Source organism: Aedes albopictus, chromosome 1, assembly GCF_035046485.1.
Source record: "Aedes albopictus strain Foshan chromosome 1, AalbF5, whole genome shotgun sequence".
Taxonomy (NCBI): Eukaryota; Metazoa; Arthropoda; class Insecta; order Diptera; family Culicidae; genus Aedes; species Aedes albopictus.
The window spans coordinates 314,973,385-314,995,998 of record NC_085136.1 but is presented as its reverse complement, the minus strand read 5'-3'; the positions used below and the strand labels follow the sequence as shown (position 1 = coordinate 314,995,998).

Here is a 22,614-nt window from a genome sequence, read left to right as displayed (position 1 = left end):
TATTGCCCAACGAACACTCTTGTACATGGTGATAGACGGCGGCATAGAATTTGAGAGTGTATTTTGAAGGCAGCACTCAGTTCTGACGACCTATACTACCCATCATAAGTATAAACTCACGAAAAGTATTAAAGTATTGCAACAATATTGCATCACCCTGACTCACCTCGATATCTCTAAAACCAGAACACCTACAAAAATTCCGCCTTCAGAAAAGTTGTTGCTTCTGAGCTGCTGAATAACTTTGCCGAAGGCAGCATCTTTGTAAGTCCTCAGGTTTTAAAGATATCGAAGTGAGTCAGGGTGATACTATGGATTACTGCACGAATTTATTCTGGCCTGCTTACTCTCACACGAAATTTGACGTTTGAGCGGTGTCGACACCTCTCAAACGTCAAATTTTCTGTGAGAGTAAGCAGGCCAGAATAAATTCGTGCAGTGGACCATATCGTTGCAATACTTTTTGTGAGACTATAATTATGGCGGGTAGTGTACATGTTTCGGAGCCTCTCAGGTGCGTTCATGGGGTCCGAGGAGGATTAAGGGGGATTTTAGATGCATTTCGGGAAATTTCAGAATATTATTAGAGACTCCATCACATATAATGACACATATTGCCCCTTTTACTGGCATTTTACCAGATTTGCTGGTATGTCTGAAACATACTGGAAAAACTTGTAATGAGAAGGCACGAAATGTTGCTAATTTACTAATTGAGAGATGAAACTTGTGAAAAAAATCGTGTTCTTCTTGGATTCGAACCCACGACTCCGCATTCGCTAGACCGGCGCTTTAACCAACTAAGCCACAGAACAAGTAATGATTCTGCGGAATGAACTGAAATGACTCTGACATACCTTGAAACTCTCCTCAAACCTGTTGCAACGCCGTTCAAGGGCTCATCCCTTGAATTACCTTTAAAGACCGTTCGGTCTCCAGTTAGCCTAGTGGTTAAGGCTTTGGATCGCCAATCAGGAGACGGCGGGTACGATTCCCGTTCCGGTCGGGAAAATTTTCTCGACTCCCTGGGCATAGTGTATTATTGTGCTTGCCTCATAATATACTAATTCATGCAATGGGTGGCAAAGAAAGCCCTTCAAATTATAACTGTGGAAGTGCTCAAAGAACACTAAGTTGGAGAGAGGCAGGCTATGTTCCAGTAGGAACGTAGAGCCCTACAGAAGAAGAAGAAGAAGAAGAAAATCCGTTGCAACGTCTCTGCAACCCTCTGCAAGTTATTTTTCATTTGGGGTTCGGCCCCAAAGGGTCAAATAGATGAAATGTAAAAAAAAAATGCTTCCGATAAGGTGCTTAGTTACCTTGAATGCTGGTTGTTCCCTTGAATTACTAACAATAATCTAAGAAACTGCGGATTTTTGAGAAAGCTAGAGGTTCTGGGAGCAGACTGGAGATACTAAAGCTAGGTATTCATGGAAGTAGCTAAGGCTTCTGGGTAGAAGCTGATGAGTTCTGGAGTTTCGGGATTGTTATAGCGACTTAGAAACTCGGTGTACCGTTAAGCAGCTGTTCAAGTTCGAGAAAAATTGAAGAAATAATAGGGTTTCGAAGAAACAAGCTGAGGTAAGGAAGTATGTATCAGGTATCAGGTACCAGAAGGACGGCTCTAGAGGCCCTTTTTCCTCTATTTGAGATATTTGGATTAGTTATTCAGTAATTTTTTTCAGTAAGTATGTGGTTTCGGCAAAAACAAACAGTTTGAAAGAGATAGGAGGAGAGTAAGAAGATCAGTTTTCTGGGGGCAAGCTATCTGCTATGTACAGTAACTGATATTTTTTGAATATAAATCCACAACAAGACATTTTGAAGAATTTTAGAACTGTAGGAATAAAATAGCAGTTGCAGGAATTCCATTAAAGGTTCCTTCGAGAAGTGTTTTAGTAATTCTTCCAGAAATCTTCCAAATATTCCGTCTGGAATTCATGAAGGGTTCAATCAGGAATTCTTTCTCTTGTTGCTGCAGGTTTCCTCCAAGGATTCTTGTAGATTCCTCCGAGAAATATATTTATGTATTTTTTCAAAAGTTCATTCAGATACACGAGATCCTCTACGAGTTCGTCCAGAGATTCTTGTAGCAATTGCTCTGGAGATTCATTCCCAAATTTCTTTAGAGATTCCACCAAGAATTTCTCAAAAGATCCTAGCAGACATTTCTCAATGAAGCCCATCAATCTTTTAAGAAATTTCTCAGAAAATTCCATCATGAATCCTCCCACTAATTTCTCTAAAGATTTCCTCACAAATTTATTTAGGAGTTCCTTCGAAGATTATTTCAGAAATCACTTCAGAAATTCTTCTTGGTACTTATCTGGAATCTCAAGAATTCCACGACGATTTCTCTCATACATTTTCCGAAAATTTCTCCAGGATGTTTTTTTTGAACTCACTTGAATATGCTTTAAGGAATACTTCAACGTGCTCATTCAGGTTCTTCTAAACATTCCATTGCATTTACCTCAGGAATTTCTTTTTCGAAATCCTATTAAATTTCCTCTAAAAAATGCTTTAGAAATGTTCAAAAAATAATTTCACAGATTCTTCCAAGAGATCTCTAAGCCATCAAAGTTTAAGGTATCCCTCCAAGAAATCTTCCTTAGATTCCCCCGTGAATTCCACCTGAACTTTATCTAAAAAAATCAACTAATATGAGTAATGAGTTCTTGCAGGAATTTTCCAGGAATTTATTGAGCTATTACCCTTGGAATTCTTTTAGGATGTCAAGCAATTCCGCATAAGTATTGCAGGCATTACTGTAGCGATTCTTTTCAGAAATTCATCCAGCAATTTGTTCAGAAATTGATCTAGAATTTACTTCTGAGATTTATACAGACAGTTCCCAATTGCTTTCTCCACAAGTTTCGCGAAAGCTAACTACAGGAATTCTTTCAAAAGTACCTCCAGCAGCTACTCCAGATTTTCCTCTTACAATTTGTGCATTGATTCTTACATAAATTTTGCTAGTGCTTTTTGCACGAACTATTTTTTCTAATTTTATTCAGTAATTTTGAGAAACTCGTATTGGAATTTTCGAGATAATGCTTCAGAAAATCTTCAAAGATTTCCTCAGGAAATTCTTCTCCAACGATTTATCTAGTAGTTCACTACGGTTTCCTTCAATAACTCATTCAAAGAAGTTCCTTCAGCAATAGCTTCAAAGTTTTGTTCAGTGCATTTTCCCAGGGATAAATCTGGAGAGTCCAGTAGCAAAGCGACTCAGTTGTTTTATGCGGGCATCTCAACCGATACAGTTTGTCCAAACTATCCAAATCCAACGCAGTCTACCCGCATACGTTGATCAAGAGTATCATGTGGTATTTATCCTACTTAACATAGTACAAAAGCATGATAGAGTATAGTTTTGAAGCAGTAATCCCAAATCCCACATAACTTTAAAATTGAGACCTTCATACTGCTATTCGTTATGAAACCATTTCATTTGACTGACTCAATATATTCATCATTTTGTGTAAGCTCTCATTGAGAGAAATTCTCACCCCAACTCGCACGAGAGCACTGGCCACGCGGAGAGCAAACCCACCCCATTCTCTCAAAGGAGCTCAACAAACCTCATCGATCAGCCAGCCGTGTCTGACCCGCATGCTGCAACATCTGATGGGAAAAGCGCGCCCACCCACCCCCACAACCGTTTGTTCGAGCGCGCGAGAAAATTCTCTCTCCACTCTCCGGTCGCTTTGCACGTGAGTTCCCTTCGCACCCTTCGGTCACACGAGTGAGATTCGCTCTGACCTGCTAACTGCCGTATCGTCGCGTCGTCGTCCGTCGGTCGTATGGATGGGGACCACACTGGCTGCGCTCAACAACTGACTGGTTGCAGCTGGCTCTCCGACGACGACGACGATGGGTCCCAAAGGGGAGGGGGCACTTGGACACACCAGAGGGGGAGACGATTGCCGCCGCTTACTGGTGCTACCGTTTTGCCCATTTTTCCCGAATGCATCGAATTTTCTTCGCTTTTCATCTCAGTTAGAATTTGCTCTCCGTTGGTGGTTGCCAGACAAAGGTGCGATTTCTCTGCGTGCGGCGGGTCGTCGATAGTTGGTGCGTTGTAACCCTAGCAAAGCGCTTCTGGGGCTAGATTGGTCTAGGCCTATACGGGCTTTTTTCTCGGAATACCTTGACTAGGTGCGTGCGGTGTGAAATCAGCGGGAACGAAAATCTCGTGATTCGAGGATTTCGGGGGTTTTTGGTGTGGCGCGCGGTGTTCGACAGTGTTCTGTAGTGCGCTGGCTGGAAGTAATGAAATTGAAGATTTTTCCAGCCACTTGCAAAATTGATTAGCAACCTACTCGAGCGTAGACGGTGAGTCGAGTACAGGCAGACCAGTCGGATCCGGCAAGATTCCACAAAACGTTGCCTCAAGTGAAACTACCTTGCTGTTCTATGTAGCAGTGAAGATTCGACAGTTTGTGGAAGGGAAATGTTGAAGCTGGTGGACGGTGCTTGAAGAGGAGTGTGTTTTATTTTTCGTTGTGTAGAAGAAGAGTCGCCCTGTTGTAGGCCTGGCGGGGGTTTTCAAACAAGTGTGTTTGCCAAGTTTTTTCTTCCTGTCGTTGTTCGGTGCCCAGCTGCCGCCATCAGAAACCGACGAAGGTTCGTAAGGTCGCAACCTGCTGTTGCCGCCAGCGTTATTGAGTAGTTGCTGATGCGGATCATGAATCATCTAGAAATGGGATACTCGTTTGTTGCTGTTTCATCGGGTGTGTGCTCAAGCAGGATGGGACTTTTTAATAGTAAAAGTCTTAGTTTAGTGATCGAGGTGATGATTTGCTAATCTGGAGACGTTCAATTGAAATGCTGGTTCAGTTTCAAGATATTTCAAGTATGGAATCGGCAAAGCATTCTACGCATGGCATATCAAATCTAGTTTCACAAGGTAACAGTCTACTCGATACTCTAAAGAAAACGTATTTAGTCAATTGCTGAACCAACAGAAAGGGAACATTCAGGTAGGTGTGGTTGTGTCCTATAGGAACCTACAACCTAATAGAAAAAAAAAACCGGTGAAGTGCAAGAAAAATCATACACTGCGGAACAAAACTGTTCTTATTAAGGCGAAACTGGACGCATTTCCTCATTTTTTTGTTTTTTGATTTTTTATTAAATAACGAAGCAATATTTTCGTATTCGATTTTCGTGCACATCCCAATTAACAATGAATGCTGAACAGTGAGAGTATTAGCTGAACATTGACTGATTAATGGTGTCAATGGCTGAACACAATGACAACTGAATATTGGTCTGAAGTATGGTTTGTTCAAGCTCTTTTATCAGCAATACATAGATGGCAGAATATCAAGTTGAATAGAATATTCTTCATCTGTGTAACCAGCTTGAAAGCATACACCAACAAGCAGAATTAATCGGAGTCAACATCGTTTATTCAGCCTTAGTTCAACTTATGTTCTTGACTATTCAGACACAACAAGTAATGCTCTTGTTTTCGAGCATACGTCGAGTATGCAAGTATAGGTGCTAAGGTAAGCTAAGGTGAGCGACTATAACTCAGGAGGTCCAAGTTCAATTCTCAGTTTTCCCTCAGATTAATTTATACATTCTCAAACATCTGCTCTCTAAAAAGAAGCAGCCAATGATCAAAATAGGCTCTCGATGGTGTTTTTATTTTATTTTTTTCTCAATTAATTAATTTAATTGATAACTGATTAAGCGCATATTAAGCCTTAAAACAGTCTTTTAAAGAACCTCAAATCAGCTAAAGGTTGAATAAAATCACCAACATTGGATGTTTAGGAGTTGAACATCTTGTACTCAGCTTTTGTTCAAATGAAGGCTGATTAAAATAGTTGAAGAAACGTTTGTACAGCATCAAATTGTTAACTGGGATGTTTGGATCAAGGTATCGTCTGATTTTTTTCATCACCTTGACCCATACTCTACATGTGTACGAAAACCGATTTTGAAAATTTTGCTTGTTATTAAATAAAAAAAAGAATCCAAAAAATTAGGAAATGCATCCAGTTTTGCCCTTATATTAATAGTTCACAGAGGGTTATCTTATGTAAAAAAAACGAGAAGTTTTTGATCCGGGATGTAGGATCATGTTCTACTGCCGGAATACTACTGGAAAGGTATTAATTTGAAAAATTTTGCAAAGAAATTAATTTTGTGTCACTAGTTTTTTTTTATTTGGAATTATGATGAAAATTTCAGAAATAATAAAAAACTATTTTTTTGCAAATTTGTGTCATAATTTTCACTTCATCCTTTGATTTTTAGCACGACCATTTTCTGCTTTTCTTCTCTAAATCAATCAATTGCATTATTGTTCGTAATGAAACTCAATACGGTTGCATTATGAATCATGATTCAACTCTTCTTATCAACAACCTGAGTTTCCACGTTAAAAGCTTGGTATATTGTGACGGTGTTAGGCGTGGGTATTCCTTTGTAAGTAAAAAGAAAATCGTGTTAAGTACTGTTCCTTTTAATTCCGCTAAGAATTTGCATCCTATGACAGATACGTATTTCGACCTCAACTGCAAGGTCGTCTTCAGTGTCTTGCATGTACTTGACTCGACTTGCATTTACCGAGTATTACAATGAAACAGATGGAAATGTCATATCCTAGTGAATAGTTTTTGCCATTGCCAAAAGGACATGTAACTCGGCCATCCTCGTTAGACGTACGATTAGTGCTGTCAGAATCTTCATTTCTTTAATTCCTTGTATAAATAATCTAAAAAATGCACAATAGTCCATGGGCCGTATTTAACTGATAAAATATTTACGCCTTAATTATTAGTTTTAGCTATATGCTGTCTTCGGGAAAGTTTTTTTTAAATATTTTTTGAACATTGTTCCCAATAATGTCAAATTACCCAAGTAACAATTTTAATTTTATCAAAGTTTTTAGCGATTCAAAAATCCTGAACATATAACCATTGATGCCGACTTGAAAATGCTTCCGAGTTCTTGTATGCCTCAATAAGCCCACGTTCTGGCTAGTTGGCCCAGTCTTATTAGGATCTACAGGACTTCGTATGCAAACCGGCTAAGGATTTCTGGTTGTATCATAGTTTTATCAATCTTCTCAATTGGAAAGATGCAGATATGGAATTCAGATTTGTTTTCCTATTTAATACGTGCCAGGAGACATGCCACGGAAAATTTGTGGTGAATGTGACTGTGATAATGACAAAAACTAAGTGCGCCACACAAACTATGCTTAATTTGGAAGTTAAATGCATCTAATTGACTCGGTGCAATTGGGTGCAAAAAAGGTTTGTTCAACACGGAGGAGTTTAAAAGACATTATGTAATGTTTCTGACAAAATAAAATGACGGAAACGTGTTGCATGGTTTAATTTGATCTTAAGATGTACGTGAAATTATAAAATTGAATAATACATTTTTCTGTATTTACATAAATTTTCCCGGCTAGGCGACATATTTTTCTGATAAAACTCTGTGTTCCTGATGATTCCTAAAATAGGGCTAACCCTCCTGAGGTAGTCCTGAGTATATGATAGTTTTATGGAACGCCAAAGAGTTCAAAGTAAAAAAATACTACATAAAACTAATTTAGAACAACTAGCTTTTGGACATGCTCGTATAAAACCAGGATACAACATGAATAAAGGCATGCTGATTGTTACTTGGGAAGGGTGGTTCAAACGGTTCTCATGATCCCAATGTCAAGGTTTTTGATTGTTTCCACATAGAGCAATTAAGTGTTTTACAAAGCTGAGAAGCACTTAATTATGAACGTTTTTGCCGAAGAAATCATATTGCTATCTCTTTTAGTTTCAGAAATATTTTATTTTTTGAAGAAAAAAACTTGGGAGACACCCAAAAACAAAGTTTTCTTTACTTAACTGTTTATACATTGATTTCTTGCAAGAATAATATAATATTTCTGCAAGAATAATATAACATTTCTAAGATTCCTCTTGAAGTCCTTTTTGAGAATCCTGCTTGAAAATTTCTTAGAAGTTGCTTCTAAGATCCCCACATATTATTCATGTTATTCATGTATTCTTCCAGAAGTTTCTTCAGGGTTTCCTCCAGGGTTTTCTTCTAAGATTTCCCCAGGAGTATGGAATTATTCTAGAGTTTCCTTCGAGAATTTCTTCTGAGATTCTCCTAAAATTCCTTCTATTATCTCTTCAGAAATTTATCCTATATTGCTCTAGAAGTTCTCTCTGGAATTATCCAGAAGGTTCCTTCAGAGATTCTTGCTAGAGTTTCTACAGAATTTGTTCATAAGTTTAATCTGGGACTCTTCCAGGAGTTTTCTCCAAGGTTACTCCAAGAACTCCTTACAGGAATCCTTCAGAGTTTTTTTTTACTCCTGCTGTTACGAAAATTAGGACACTGTGTCCAATAAGCTGAACTTTTGAAACATCATTCAGAGACTCCTTCCAGTATTTCTCTAGAAATTCCTTCCGAGTTTCCTTCAGAAGTTATATCAAGAATTCCATTACGAGTTTGTTTTTATCAGAGATTCCTCCAGTTCTTTTTGGAATGTCTTCAGATTTTTTTTCTCGATTAACTATTGGAGGAATCTCTAAAGAAACTCCTGCAGAAATTTCCTACCAACCTTTTGGAGATATTCCTTGAAAGCCGTTGGAGAAATTCTTCAAAAAAGTGCTTTTGGAATTTCGTAACTAATTCAAGAAGATAAATTCCAGATAAAAGTCTTAGAAATCTTTTAGGATTTCCATGAACAATATCCAATGGAATTCTAGAATGAACTTCCGAAGAAATGCCAGAACGATCTGCAAGAATTCCATATGGAAATATTACAGAAATTACAGAAGAAGTTCCTTAAAGAATTACAGAAGGAGTGAATGAAGAATGAAGGAGACTCTGGATAAATCCTAGGAAGAATTGTTGAGCAAATTTCAGAATGAACTCCTGGAGGAATATGTTCCAGGATGAGTTCCAAACGGTCGAAGGAATTCCGAAAGCAAGCTCTGAAGCAATTTCAGGAAGAACTTCTGAAAAAATCCTGGAAAGTATTTCGGATGCAATTTGATGCCACTACTGTTGTAATCTCAGAGGTAAATCCTGAAGGAATCTAAGAAGGAACTATGGGAGCAACTTGTAAAGATACTCCTGGAGTAGTTCTAGGAAGAGCTCCTGAAGGAATCTCGAAAGATGTTGTTGGAGGAAGGATCTTGGGAAAGGATTTTCTGGATGAACCCCATACACAAATTCTTGAAATCTCAGAAGCAACTCCCTCAGGAAACCCTGAGATACTCTTAAGGGTTCATAAGAAACTCCCAGAGGGATCCTGGAATAATCATGAAAAGAACTCCTGGAGGTATCCCATGAAGAACTCCTGGATGCATCTCAGAAGGAACTCCGAGAGAAGTCATTGGAAGAACTCCTGAACGAATGTTAGAACGAATTCCTGGAAAATCTCTGAAGGACTCTTGAGAATTTAAGTGGTAATCTGGATATGAATATCTGAATGAACCACTTGAGAAATCCCGGTTAAAATTATGGCAGGTGGTCCGAAAAAACTTTTGGTGGAATCTCAGAAGAAACCCCAGGAAGAAACTTTCAAGGAACTCCTGGAACAATATCAGGAGGAACTCATGGAGATGAGTTCCTTATGAAAAAAAAAATATGATGAGATTCCCCGATGAACTCCTGGTGGATTTCCCGGCCGAATTCCGTGAAGAATTTCTGGAGGATCTTCGAAACCCCAAGAACAACCTTCTTACGGTGGGTGAAAAGATTCGTCAAAAAGAATACTTGGACTAGCCCGATTTTTTTTTCTAGATCTCCACAAAGGGTAACTCTCGCTGAGACCGTCCCACTATTTACACCATGCCTTCAAAAATGTTTAAGGTGGCGATTTTCTGAAAGTCCTCCCCAAAAAAGTAAGGAAAATGCATTTGGTTAATCAAATTGGTGGACCCCCCGTTAGTTAGAGCCACAAGCATTTTGGCGGACCCCTCGATTTTGGTCAATTGTTGGTTCATTTAAACCGTTATAACTCGAAAGTTTCGCCAGAAACCACCTAAAAACTAAAGGTTGTTGAAAAGAGAGAAGATAGGGCTACTATTAACAGTTATAAAAAGTTGGGTCGGCCATATTGGTTTTGGCCGCCATCTTGGATTTTTATACCAAAACTGTTTTTTCACCATGTTGGCAACCACCGATTTTCAAAATTTTTGCGTCAATCGAAAGCGGGGACATTTTTACACAACATATCAAAAATTTAGAGATGTATCTTTTTCCTATCAAAAGTTATCTGCACTTTTGTGAATCATGCCACTTTTGCGCACTGGGCCAGGTGCCGATTGTTTACATAAATGCAGCGTTATTTCACAGTGTTTACGAACATTTATTCTAAATCTGAATCCACTAATGAAAAGTTGAAAGTTTCAGCTTTTCAAAACACCAAAAAAGTCTAAAAAGCAATGCCCGCATCGTTGAGAAACAGTTAAAAATGAGAACGAACCTCCGATTTGCCCTAATTTTGCTGCAGGTGCGTTTGTGTATACAAGCAGGCGCCAACTTTGATGCTGTTGCGTGTCATTGCCGGTGCGCATGGAAATGTATGGAGAAAACGTGTCATGATTTACAAAAGTGCAGATAACTTTTGATAGGAAAAAGATACATCTCTAAATTTTCGATATGTTGTGTAAAAATGTCCCAGCTTTCGATTGACGCAAGAAATTTAAAAATCGGTGGTTGTCAACATGGTGAAAAAAATGTTTTGGTAGATAAAATCAAGATGGCGGCCGAAATCAATATGGCCGACCAAACTTTTTATAACTGCAAAGAGTACCTCTATCTTTTCTCTTTAAAACAACCTATAGTTTTTAAGTGGTTTCTGGCGAAACTTTTGAGTTATAACGGTTTAAATGAGCCAATAATTGACCAAAATCGAGGGGTTCACCAAAATGCTTGTGGCTCTAACTAACGGGGGGTCCACCAATTTGATTAACCATATGCATTTTCCTTACTTTTTTCGGGAGGACTTTCAGAAAATCGCCACCTTAAACATTTTTGAAGACATGGTGTAAATAGTGGGACGGTCTCAGCGAGAGTTACCCCAAAGTCATCATCAGAATCCCAAAAGAATTCCTACGGTATCCTTTGTGAACCACAATCTTGGCAGGATTTATAAATAGCATTCCACCATTGTTCTAGTTGCAATGCCTTTAAGTTTTCTCAGAATCCCAGTGGAATGTCTCTCATCAGCATTTCCCTTGGAACGTCTCAGAACTCCATTGGAATTTCACAATCTGGATTTTCTTAAGAAAGCTAGCCAAAAGTTTAAAATTGGATCACGCAAGTATCAGCAATTCATTTCGATTTCAATCACACTACCTTAGAAATAAATTTCATACCATCTGCGGCATGCAGTTCTCTATAGTAATCCTCAAAATTCGGAAAACTGGATGGAAAGGTTTGGTTCTAAATATACAATGCTTTGCTTCAACTTTTTATTAAGTGGGCCTGGGCATGCTAATAGCTTATGCTTATATTTCCCTCCAGGTCGAGATAGATGAACAAAATCCATGTCCATGTAGTGAATGTGCTTAGTAGGTAACAATTTGAAAATCCACGAACTTTGCCTTGATCAAGAGCGAGTTAAGTACTTGTTTGTATATCACTAGACTCTCAGCAACGTCCAATTTCCAAGGTGAAGTTTAGTATCGTCAAATCTGAATATCCCCTGTGCTGACTTGATGACCCTTCACAACTTTCAACCTAAAAACGTATTCTAAACCTCTACTCACTGTCTGCTGCACTTTTCATATGTTCGCAATATGTTCCTTGAATCGTTTTTCAAATGCCAGCCTTGTTAACGCTGTTAACCAGAATCTTTGTAGAGCCTAATGAAATCTTTGATTGTTTGGGGTGATACACAAATTATGTCACGAAAAATTCGACATTTTTCAACCCCCTCCCCCCTATGTCACACTTTTTGTATGGGACCTCAATATTTTTTGTATGGGTGGTCGGTCATGCTCTGCAAATCCTCCCTTCCCCCTGATAGCGAGACGTAATTTTACGACCCCTTCTGCTAAAACACGAAATCGATTCCGATATTCCTGAGCCTAGAACGGCAACTTTTGGTGATGTGTTGATCAAAGGGAAGATACGCGCTTCAAAGCTTCTGAATAAAGCGTGAGTGTCGTCAAAACACTCTCATATCGTAACTTCTTCTTTTCGTCGATGATGGCCTGAACTTCACTCGTTCAACTTTATCTCTTAGTTTGCCATGAAAAGTTCACCCAAAAACGAGGTTAAGGGATTTCCGTTGGGGGCACCTTTAGTTTATTTGCTGAATTTCCTCGGAATTGGAAGTAATTTTCATCCATACACAACCTCGTTAACCGTAAATGAGCCTTAACCTGTTCCAAACTGCATCCGATTTTTGGCGTGCTAATCAATCCTCGAGAAAGTTAAGATTACCCTTCCATGAACGCTTGGGAATAGTGTTACCACGACAAAAAAAATACCATCATTACGTCTTTCTCGATGTTTCCTGACTCCAACAACTCAGTGAACTCCTGTGTGTTCTTGACTGAACCGGTGGGGAAGAGTTTCGGCATACTTTGAAACTCTATCACTATTTAGCCAGTTGTTGTGATGTTCTCTCGCATCTCGTAACCGGGCTTGTGAGTTTTAGATAGACCTTTGATACGTGAAAGAATAGGGTTTGTTACCTTTAAACGAGCCTCTCCGATGATAGGTTTACAGTCTTTCAAGTTCTTCTGTTCTTCTAGCTCTTCTTTATGGCTCAACATTCTCACTGGAACTTGGCCTGCCTCTCTTCAACTTAGTGTTTTTATTTGAGCCCTTCCACAGTTTTGAATTGAAGGGCTTTCTTTGCCTGCCATTGCATGAGTTTGTATATTGTGAGGCAAGGATAATGATACACTATGCCCAGGGAGTTGAAAAAATTTTCGCGACGTGAATGGGAATCGAACCCGCCGTCTCTGGATTGGCTATCCATAACCTTAACCACTAGGTCAACTGGAGATTCCAAAGTTCTTCTGTCTGTCAGTCTAATTAGTCAGAGTAGTAGATCCACTTGTAGATGTATGCATCGTCCTTTGTTTATCTTCTTTGGCTTCTATTCGTCGTAGTCATTCTTGTCCATAATGATCACCGCGCTGCCTTCGTACGCCTTCTTGTAGTAGACTGATTTCTATTTAAGTTTTCTTGAAATCCATGTTTCGTCCGGATTTCCCTTACTGTGCTGTCCTGTTTTATGGCGTCTGTTACGATGTTCCTGGCTGTATGTTGGTCTTTGATAATAACACTTTATGTAATCGCTGTCTCCATGTCTGCTCTACGACAGGGCCCATATAGCCGAGGCGGTAAACGCACGGGTATTCAGCATGACCATGCTGAGGGTGACGGGTTCGATTCCCGGTCGGTCCAGGATCTTTTCGTAAAGGAAATTTCCTTGACTTCCTTGGGCATAGAGTATCTTCGTGCCTGCCACACGATATACACATGCAAAATGGTCATTGGCAGAGGAAGCTCTCAGTTAATAACTGTGGAAGTGCTCATAGAACACTAAGCTGAGAAGCAGGCTTTGTCCCAGTGAGGACGTTACGCCAAGAAGAGGAGAGGAAGAGGAGAGGATGTCTGCTCTACGTCTCACTTCGAACGGCTTACTACGGCTCCTCAAAATGGGTTCAATTACCAGAATAGTGGTGTGGGCTTTCTTCGTCGCTCTGGCTTCGTTCCGTAGATTCGTCAGCTTCTCTTTTTGTAGTCTTCTCTGCGTGTCTGCTTCACCTTCTTCCGCTTTCTTTATCTTGGTCAGCAACTAGATGTGCTTCTTGACCGCTACTGTAGTACTAAATAGAGTAACTGAAGTGTACCCACAAAATCTCTAGGCAGCCAGGCGAGGGCGAACTAGACGTACCACCTCTACAGGACTGCTGGAGTACCTACAGTTAAAACAGCCATAACAGACGCAATCAAGAGCACCATCGCGTACGTCGAAAGCAAAAGAGAAGACGCTTCACAGCACGCGGGCGTGAATATTGCACCAAAGGACCCGGTAGAATGTGGAACGATATGAACAGGAGCGGAAACAGCAGATACACATCTTTCGGGAGAAAAAAAGCTGCCTGGAAGAAGAGGAATGCGAGGAAATAGAACTGCTCCATTCCCTAGAAACACGTAAGTTCTACTAGAAGTCATCGTGCAGCCCAAAAATACGCAGTGATACAGACGGGAGCCTCCTAACGGACGGACGTGAAGTTAATGAAAGGTGAAATCAAGGTGGAGCTTCAATGAGCATCAAGATGTACAAAACGCTTACAAGATCGGTGGCCCTGTATGGTCACAAGACCTGCAAGCACTCGGAGTTTGCGAGCGACGCGTGCTTGGACAATCTTTGGCTGCGTGTTGAAGAGCAGTATGGGGCAGCAAAGGGTGAACAGGGAGGCAGTCTACGGTGAACCCAGCATCCATAAGGTAGCCTAAGCCGGCAGGATATGATGGGTAGTGCATGTTGCAAAAATGTCGGATAACAACTTGATAACAACAATCCGGTTGGTACAAGAAGCTGCGGAGTTCAGCGAGCACGATGAGCGATCCAGCTAGAGCGTGATCTTCGCCCTTTTCAAAGAATCATTAGCATCCTCCGCTGCCCTATGATCGATGAAATTGAACTCATTACCCGCAAAGCCGAGGAGTATGTACGGTATGATGATACATAGAATTATTTCTCTTCAAAAACGGCATCGCTCCATCCTAATTAGTTTGGCCGGAGAACCATGTTCTGATGCTATGCCCAGAGCTTGTTTCTTCGCACTGAATCGTACGCTGCTTTGAAATCAGATGACGATTCTTCAGGTTGTACATCTGACATTTGCCTGGGACCATCCGCCGTTTGAACATCTGATTTGCGTTAAGCAACATTTGAGGACGATGGACTCCAAATAGGTCTCAGTATATTGAACAACTTTGTGAGAATCTTGTATTGCCTTATTTAAATCCTTCTTAACCTCGTTCAATGTTGATGGTATACTGGAAGTTTGCTTTCTGGTCATTGCACATATGACATACACAGGCGCAATCTATTACCACGCACCATAGAGAGTTGCATAAATTCTTCGCATACTATTCCGCTCCATGTTTTCCTGCGCTTTATCAGTTGCACTCTGTTCACGCTGGCGTTAGCTTAATCGAATGATTACGTCTCCTATTCCATGTTTCATGTTAGTAAAAAGTAACCCCAACGCCAATAAAATACCAGCATGCAACGAAAAGCAGTGAAACTCGAATATCTCGAAATGGAAAGCTTTTCTGCAGATATATTTGGTAGGCACCAAAGCGATATCATTGTGTACAACCGTTTCCAAATATTTTTTTTTCGAATAATGTGTTCCACTGCGAGAAATTTTAGATGTTATTCGTTATACGATATTTTTGCGATTTACTTTTGACGATTTTCCACGCATAGAAGCTAGCGCTTGATTGATCGATACAGAGAGTAGGAAATGAATCATAGACTATAGACTATAGTGATTCATAGTATTTAATTCATTTTCACTTGTGGCGATGAGGCTAGTGTAATCAATAGGTTAAATCGTGTTACATTCTTTCACAACAGTCGAGGTTAAAATTACAGCAACAAACGTGCATATCATTTCCATATGATCCATGCTTGAACGCTAAAAGCTGAGGCTGATCAAATAATGATTAATGGAGAATTATTGAATGTATTTCAGGTGGAGCACAGATGCATCAAGCAAGATGCCCGAAAGCAACAACAGTAAACCAATTGATGTTAGTCACGTAATCCAAAGTGTTCAAACGTTCACAAAGTGAAACAAGCGCAATCAAAAGGAATTTGCTTTTGAACCACTAAAGATTATAGTTCACTTAGCGAAGCAATACAAATTCTGAAGAAGAAACACACCTAGGAAGATCAAGTGAAACGAAATTCGAGAAATAATTACAATCATCAGTAGAAGTGAAGTATGCTGCCGTTCGTTTTGTCTAATTCAAGGCAATCATATTAAAGTGTTCCAGTGAAATCAAGAAGAAACGTTCACCTGTGCGAAAAATTTCCATCGTTATCAAGCATCGCAAAAAAAAAGAAAAATCGAAGTCAGAAAAGCAACGGGTGTTATGTAATTTTAATTGGAATCCAAGGCATCGTAAAAACGAAATCCGTGCAGCCGTGCCAGGGCTTTTGCACTGCTTTCTATTCCCATGGATAGCTGTGAGTGAAAGTGAGGCTTGAATTTCTCCGTGGTAGAATTACTCGGGTGTTGGCTTCAGAGTGTGGAGTGTTGAGGTGGAGACGCATCATCCTTTGAAGGAGGCATTAGGCATAAGGCCAGCTGAGGAGTCAGACGTAATTTCGGAGAAAAGGTAAGAATTTAATGATTAAAATTTTACGGAAATGTGGTTAAAAGAGGATTGAATTACCTCCATAGGTTGGTTGAAGCAAAAGATGTTGAGTGTAGATTTTATTGCGACGAATTTTCTTACGTCGGAAGCTACTAACTATCTTACGATTCATGTTTTCACTGTGGGAAAATGTGAGCCGGTTGAATGGAATCTGTGCGGCAGAACAGCGTGTAAAGTGCTCAACGATGCATTCTAAATGATTTAGAAGAAGAGATATGCAAATTAGGAGGCATGGAGCTTGTTCTACATGTCATTGAATGTTTTATGTTCATAGAATGATAGCTGGCTGATGAAGACGTTTTTTTTTTAGCTCAGATGAGTTAACAACAATATAACTTGAAAACGACAGTTACATGAAATTCTGTGCGAAATCAGGAAAATAAATGGTTTCCAGGATGCAATCAATACCTTCTAAATGTGTTAGAAATCTTTTTAATTAATTACATCTAGCACATCGCCGTAGTCATGAACTCATTGTTAAGTATTAAAGTTAGCGATTACTACAAGATTATCTACAGGTAAATCAAACTTTCCACAGCCAGATCACAACACAAATTATCTTTCGAATGGATTAAATAAAATCCTTTTGTAACTGAATTGGGGCCCACAATACATATACAAAATACGACCACGGTAGAATATTCCAGCGAATAGCCACAATAACCAAGCGCGCACATATGTATAAATCGAGAGAATTAATCATAGCTTTCGCGTCCTTGTCCAGCTGTATGCTGTTGCATGAATTCCCACAAATGAAGCCACCACCGCCGCACCGAAAATGACTAAGTGCCACCAGAGTGTGCGTTCGCTCGAACAATTCTGTGTACATATGTATGCACTGCATAGAACCGTGCAATTTTCCCCGGGATAATGATGATTGCCGGGTATCGTTTGGCGTTTGTTCGTGTTCAACACAATTTCGATGCCAGTTGCAACACTTGTGTTCATATTCGCGGCGGGAATCTGCTTCCGCGAATCCATGCACCCACCGCCCTGCAAACAGCTATGTAACTGGGCAGAGTGGTTCTATTCGTATTGGGTGCGGCACCTATCAATTAGATTGAAGAATTCTTTCGGTTTTCTTGAACGTTGATGGTCTCCATGATGTGTTTTGCTCTTTAGACCTTTCGCCTCGTATCACATAATTTGTATATGAATTGTGGTACGGTTCATTATACCCTTAAACTTTACTAAAGCCACTGAAGGGGATTACACCTGACGCCCAGCGAAAAACCACACTCTCTGTGACCTCTGTTGGCTTCACTTATACTTCACTGGAGCCTTATGGAAGCTCCTGAAGTCCACTGTGAAATCTCACTTAAAACCTCTATAATCTCCCAAACTTAACTGATTCCAATCAGAGGCGTTTCAAGAGATTTAGTGGGCGATTCAGAGAGATTAGGGGAGCTCAAGGGCCGTACCTGAAACCCCCTGAAAAACAAAAGCCTTGAAGCGTCCCTAAGACACCCTGAAAACTCCCAAGAAACCCAAGTGATGAACTTGACACCCGTTGGAGCATCCTTGAAACCCCCTAAGGCCCTCTAAAACGTACCTGAGACCCTCTGGAACTCCCTTAAAGCCCTCTGAGTCTCTCTGAAGTGGGATTCCTCTGAAATAACACCAGGAATTAATCTGGAATTCCACCAGGAATTCCGCTGGAATTCCACCAAAAATTCCTCTGGAATTCCACCAGGAATTCCTCTGGAATTCAAATAGGAATTCATCTGAAATTCAACTGGGAATTCAACTAGGAATTCAACTAGTAGTTCAACTAGGAATTCCTCTGGAATTCAACTAGGAATTCCTCTGGAATTCCACTAGGAATTCCTCTGGAATTCCACTAGGGATTCCTCTGGAATTCCACTAGGGATTCCTCTGGAATTCCTCTAGGAATTCCTATGGAATTCCTCCAAGAATTCTCCTGGAATTCAAATAGGAATTCATCTGAAATTCAACTAGGAATTCAACTAGGAATTCATATAGGAATTCCTCTGGAACTCAACCAGGAATTCCTCTGGAATTCCACTAGGACTTCCTCTGGAATTCCACTAGGAATTCCTCTGGAATTCCACTAGGAATTCCTCTGGAATTCCACTAGGAATTCCTCTGGAATTCCACTAGGAATTTCTCTGGAATTCCACTGAGAATTCCTCTCGCATTCCACTAGGAATTCCTACGGAATTCCACTAGGAATTCCTATGGAATTCCACCAGGAATTTCTATGAAATGTCATCAGGAATTCCTCTGGAATTCCACCACGAATTCCTCTGGAATTCCACCACGAATTCCTCTGGAATTCCACTAGGAATTCCTCTGGAATTCCACTAGGAATTTCTCTGGAATTCCACTGAGAATTCCTCTCGCATTCCACTAGGAATTCCTACGGAATTCCACTAGGAATTCCTATGGAATTCCACCAGGAATTTCTATGAAATGTCATCAGGAATTCCTCTGGAATTCCACCACGAATTCCTCTGGAATTCCACCACGAATTCCTCTGGAATTCCACCAGGAATTACTCTGGAATTCCACCAGGAATTACTCTGGAATTCCACCAGGAATTCCCCTAGAATTCCACCAGGAATTCCCCTGGAATTCCACCAGGAATTCCCCTGGAATTCCACCAGGAATTCCCCTGGAATTCCACCAGGAATTCCCCTGGAATTCCACCAGGAATTCCCCTGGAATTCCACCAGGAATTCCCCTGGAATTCCACCAGGAATTCCCCTGGAATTCCACCAGGAATTCCCCTGGAATTCCACCAGGAATTCCCCTGGAATTCCACCAGGAATTCCCCTGGAATTCCACCAGGAATTCCCCTGGAATTCCACCAGGAATTCCCCTGGAATTCCACCAGGAATTCCCCTGGAATTCCACCAGGAATTCCCCTGGAATTCCACCAGGAATTCCCCTGGAATTCCACCAGGAATTCCCCTGGAATTCCACCAGGAATTCCCCTGGAATTCCACCAGGAATTCCCCTGGAATTCCACCAGGAATTCCCCTGGAATTCCACCAGGAATTCCCCTGGAATTCCACCAGGAATTCCCCTGGAATTCCACCAGGAATTCCCCTGGAATTCCACCAGGAATTCCCCTGGAATTCCACCAGGAATTCCCCTGGAATTCCACCAGGAATTCCCCTGGAATTCCACCAGGAATTCCCCTGGAATTCCACCAGGAATTCCCCTGGAATTCCACCAGGAATTCCCCTGGAATTCCACCAGGAATTCCCCTGGAATTCCACCAGGAATTCCCCTGGAATTCCACCAGGAATTCCCCTGGAATTCCACCAGGAATTCCCCTGGAATTCCACCTGGAATTCCCTTGGAATTCCACCAGGAATTCCCTTGGAATTCCACCAGGAATTCCCCTGGAATTCCACCAGGAATTACCCCGGAATTCCACCAGGAATTCCCCTGGAATTCCACCAGGAATTCCCCTGGAATTCCACCAGGAATTCCCCTGGAATTCCACCAGGAATTCCCCTGGAATTCCACCAGGAATTCCCCTGGAATTCCACCAGGAATTCCCCTGGAATTCCACCAGGAATTCCCCTGGAATTCCACCAGGAATTCCCCTGGAATTCCACCAGGAATTCCCCTGGAATTCCACCAGGAATTCCCCTGGAATTCCACCAGGAATTCCCCTTGAATTCCACCTGGAATTCCCTCGGAATTCCACCAGGAATTCCCTTGGAATTCCACCAGGAATTCCCCTGGAATTCCACCAGGAATTACCCCGGAATTCCACCAGGAATTCCCCTGGAATTCCACCAGGAATTACCCCGGAATTCCACCAGGAATTACCCCGGAATTCCACCAGGAATTCCCCTGGAATTCCACCAGGAATTCCCCTGGAATTCCACCAGGAATTCCCCTGGAATTCCACCAGGAATTCCCCTGGAATTCCACCAGGAATTCCCCTGGAATTCCACCAGGAATTCCCCTGGAATTCCACCAGGAATTCCCCTGGAATTCCACCAGGAATTCCCCTGGAATTCCACCAGGAATTCCCCTGGAATTCCACCAGGAATTCCCCTGGAATTCCACCAGGAATTCCCCTGGAATTCCACCAGGAATTCCCCTGGAATTCCACCAGGAATTCCCCTGGAATTCCACCAGGAATTCTCCTGGAATTCCACCAGGAATTCTCCTGGAATTCCACCAGGAATTCCCCTGGAATTCCACCAGGAATTCCCCTGGAATTCCACCAGGAATTCCCCTGGAATTCCACCAGGAATTCCCCTGGAATTCCACCAGGAATTCCCCTGGAATTCCACCAGGAATTCCCCTGGAATTCCACCAGGAATTCCCCTGGAATTCCACCAGGAATTCCCCTGGAATTCCACCAGGAATTCCCCTGGAATTCCACCAGGAATTCCCCTGGAATTCCACCAGGAATTCCCCTGGAATTCCACCAGGAATTCCTCTGGAATTTCACCAGGAATTCCTCTGGAATTTTACCAGGAATTCCTCTGGAATTTCACCAGGAATTTCTTTGGAATTCCACCAGGAATTCCACCAGGAATTTCTTTGGAATTCCACCAGGAATTTCTTTGGAATTCCACCAGGAATTTCTCTGGAATTCCACTAGGAATTTCCCTGGAGTTCCACCAGGAATTCCCCTGGAATTCCACCAGGAATTCCCCTGGAATTCCACCAGGAATTCCTCTGGAATTCCACCAGGAATTCCTCTGGAATTTTACCAGGAATTCCTCTGGAATTTCACCAGGAATTTCTTTGGAATTCCACCAGGAATTCCCCTGGAATTCCACCAGGAATTCCACCAGGAATTTCTTTGGAATTCCACCAGGAATTTCTTTGGAATTCCACCAGGAATTTCTCTGGAATTCCACTAGGAATTTCCCTGGAGTTCCACCAGGAATTCCCCTGGAATTCCACCAGGAATTCCCCTGGAATTCCACCAGGAATTCCCCTGGAATTCCACCAGGAATTCCCCTGGAATTCCACCAGGAATTCCCCTGGAATTCCACCAGGAATTCCCCTGGAATTCCACCAGGAATTCCCCTGGAATTCCACCAGGAATTCCCCTGGAATTCCACCAGGAATTCCCCTGGAATTCCACCAGGAATTCCCCTGGAATTCCACCAGGAATTCCCCTGGAATTCCACCAGGAATTCCCCTGGAATTCCACCAGGAATTCCCCTGGAATTCCACCAGGAATTCCCCTGGAATTCCACCAGGAATTCCCCTGGAATTCCACCAGGAATTCCCCTGGAATTCCACCAGGAATTCCCCTGGAATTCCACCAGGAATTCCCCTGGAATTCCACCAGGAATTCCCCTGGAATTCCACCAGGAATTCCCCTGGAATTCCACCAGGAATTCCCCTGGAATTCCACCAGGAATTCCCCTGGAATTCCACCAGGAATTCCCCTGGAATTCCACCAGGAATTCCCCTGGAATTCCACCAGGAATTCCCCTGGAATTCCACCAGGAATTCCCCTGGAATTCCACCAGGAATTCCCCTGGAATTCCACCAGGAATTCCCCTGGAATTCCACCAGGAATTCCCCTGGAATTCCACCAGGAATTCCCCTGGAATTCCACCAGGAATTCCCCTGGAATTCCACCAGGAATTCCCCTGGAATTCCACTAGGAATTCCCCTGGAATTCCACCAGGAATTCCTCTGGAATTTCACCAGGAATTCCTCTGGAATTTTACCAGGAATTCCTCTGGAATTTCACCAGGAATTTCTTTGGAATTCCACCAGGAATTCCACCAGGAATTTCTTTGGAATTCCACCAGGAATTTCTTTGGAATTCCACCAGGAATTTCTCTGGAATTCCACTAGGAATTTCCCTGGAGTTCCACCAGGAATTCCCCTGGAATTCCACCAGGAATTCCCCTGGAATTCCACCAGGAATTCCTCTGGAATTCCACCAGGAATTCCTCTGGAATTTTACCAGGAATTCCTCTGGAATTTCACCAGGAATTTCTTTGGAATTCCACCAGGAATTCCCCTGGAATTCCACCAGGAATTCCACCAGGAATTTCTTTGGAATTCCACCAGGAATTTCTTTGGAATTCCACCAGGAATTTCTCTGGAATTCCACTAGGAATTTCCCTGGAGTTCCACCAGGAATTCCCCTGGAATTCCACCAGGAATTCCCCTGGAATTCCACCAGGAATTTCCCTGGAATTCCACCAGGAATTCCCCTGGAATTCCACCAGGAATTCCCCT

General features: G+C 41.7%; 1 long non-coding RNA gene across 1 annotated transcript in view; it reads left to right on the top strand.

Moving 5' to 3' along the window:
• Nucleotides 1-3,873: 3,873 nt before the first annotated feature.
• Nucleotides 3,874-22,614, top strand: part of LOC134285753 (uncharacterized) — a 232,177-nt gene continuing 213,436 nt past the window's right edge. The window contains exons 1-2 of the long non-coding RNA XR_009996596.1: nt 3,874-4,629; nt 15,723-16,371. This is a non-coding gene — a long non-coding RNA (uncharacterized LOC134285753). The remainder of the gene's footprint in view (nt 4,630-15,722; nt 16,372-22,614) is intronic.